The sequence below is a fragment of the Cynara cardunculus genome (assembly GCF_001531365.2).
Source record: "Cynara cardunculus var. scolymus isolate 2C chromosome LG 5, CcrdV1, whole genome shotgun sequence".
Lineage (NCBI taxonomy): Eukaryota > Viridiplantae > Streptophyta > Magnoliopsida > Asterales > Asteraceae > Cynara > Cynara cardunculus.
In genome coordinates this window covers 4,366,389-4,368,951 of record NC_037532.1, presented here as the reverse complement: position 1 = coordinate 4,368,951, position 2,563 = coordinate 4,366,389, and positions in this window count along the sequence as shown.

Here is a 2,563-nt window from a genome sequence, read left to right as displayed (position 1 = left end):
AAATTATAATTTTTTAAAGAAATTACATAAAAAATGAAAACTTTTAAATAGTTGATTTGATATTAACATTGATATATATTTTTTTTTTCAAATTTTTATTATATACTGAAATTTATATTTTATTCAAAAATAAAATCATTATTGCTTTCTTAAAAACACATAAAATCGTATTATAACATCGAAACAGACAAATAATAAAATAGAACATTAAAATCGAGACGTGTCTCGCTGCATTGCGCGAGTACTCTTCTAGTTAAACCAAAATAAATTACTCTGTTATTAAATCTAAATTAAATTGTAATAAAAAATTGAATTAAATAAGTTACACGAAAAAAAAGGAGAACTATTAAATAGTTAATTTGATATTAATAATTTTAAAAAAAAATTATTTTAATTTATATTTCATTCAAAAATAAAACCATTATCGCTTTCTCAAATCCAAATAAAATCGTATTATATCGATAGAGACAAAAAATAAAATCTAAACATTAAAATGAAGATTTATCTCGCTGCATTATGTGAATACCCTTCTAGTATTTATAAATAACTATTATTTATGAATAATTAATACTTATTTTTAATTAATCGTCAATATTTATTCATAACTAATAATAATAATTAATATTAATCAGAGTTATAATTAAAAAAAATATATCAAAAAGCTTCTCATAAGCTACTCCAAATAGCTTATAAGCTAACTTATAATGTTCATCCAAACAATTACTTAAAAAATAAGTAGCTTTATTTGCCAAACAATGTCCATTCTAACTTTAATTATGAGATTGAGAGAATTTATTTCTCTATTATCAAAAGTAAAAATGTTATTTAGTTATTTTGAAAATGTACTGATTGCATATTTATAAAATTATGTGTCATTTTCATTGTAAACATTTATTTTGGGTCGGATTGAGTAATTCTAACAAACCTTACAAACCAATTTCAACCTAAATAATCAATGGTGTAGATTAAACTGGTTGTTAAATTTCTCACTACCAAATCTTGAACTGATTTGATAACCGTCTCTAGATTTCAAAATTAATAAAATTCTAGATTGAAAATGCCGTTTGTAGCAATTACAATGAGTAAAAGGGAGAGAGAGAATCTAGAAAAAAAATCAACGGAAAAACCACGTTTTAAAAATAAATATATCTAAAGGGTGTTTGATTAGAGGTATTAAGCAGTAATCAATAAAAATAAAAAAATAAAAAAACTGGTTGATTTTCTATAATATAATGGGTACATTCCTCTACAAGTCCAAAATTTTATCACTGGTTAAACTGCGGGAAAATAAAAATTCATTCAATGTCATTTTCATTTTCATTCCTCAGTATTAGCCAAAGAGGCCTAAATAATCTTATCTACCCACGTATACTTTAAATTCTTTTTCATTTTCTACATTCCCATTAATTCCCACAAGTTATTTGACTACACACAATTAATAACACAACCAAATGTTACATATATGTTTTTTTCGAGCCATATTTTTTTAAACGAACCAAGTTCAATCCAAATTGCATTAGATTCGTTAAAATAACTTGATCATGTCATTAAAATGCATACAATATAGGATATTTAAAAATGTAAACATATTTGCATTTAAATAATGTAAACATGTTTGCATTTAAATCTAATATATAAAAAAATAGCAAAATCACAAAGTTTTGTCTGATTTTGCTTTTGTATTTGTGTAATAATAAACAGATAGTGTTGGTTTCTGGTTTATTTGACAGTAAGCTTCATATGATATTGAACCTTGTCCAAATGTATTTCACGTATTCTTTCAACGACTTCTGAGAGATGCATTATCACGTCCACATGTTCTTGATTCTAATGGGATTTTAGCCGATAGACTTGATATTTTTTGTGATTTGACAATAGCATTTAACGTTCCCTATAAATAAAATAGATCATTTTAAGAAAAAATTTGTCTGAAGATTGGCTTGTGCTGGGACCTATACGTAAGACCAAGACCGGTTAAGATTTTTGAAATATAGGGTTGAAGTCAAAACTGATCGGTTAACTCAATGCCTATTTTTAGAAAAAAAAATATCAATTTATTTTTTTAAAGATGAAAGTTAGAAGTCGTTTACCAAACGCTTACCCGCTTAATGCTTACCAGCAAGAACACCATCATCATTTACCTTATCAGATAATATTTTCGGTCATCAAACGAATCGTTGGTAAATGTTTTTCATCTGGTAAACACGTACCGGATAAAAGTCTTCTCCATCACTTACCGGATAAGAATCTTGATCCTTGCTATGCTTCTTAACGAATAAAATTATAAGAATGTTTAGTATTTGAAATTTGGATTGTTGGGCCATAGTTTTGGACTGGTATTGGGCCATTGTTAGTAGTATAGGCCAATTTGATTTTTATTGGGCCTCCAGCCTGCTCAAGTGCTGACCCAGTATGAAGTCCAGCAGTGTGTTTCTAACTTTCTATTTTATTTTAATCAGTAATATATTCATTTAATTTATACTATCTTATAAAGCATTTGGCTAAAACTCTTAAAACTCTTAAAAACTCTTAAACCCGTTCATCCCTATCCGATTTCATCCCA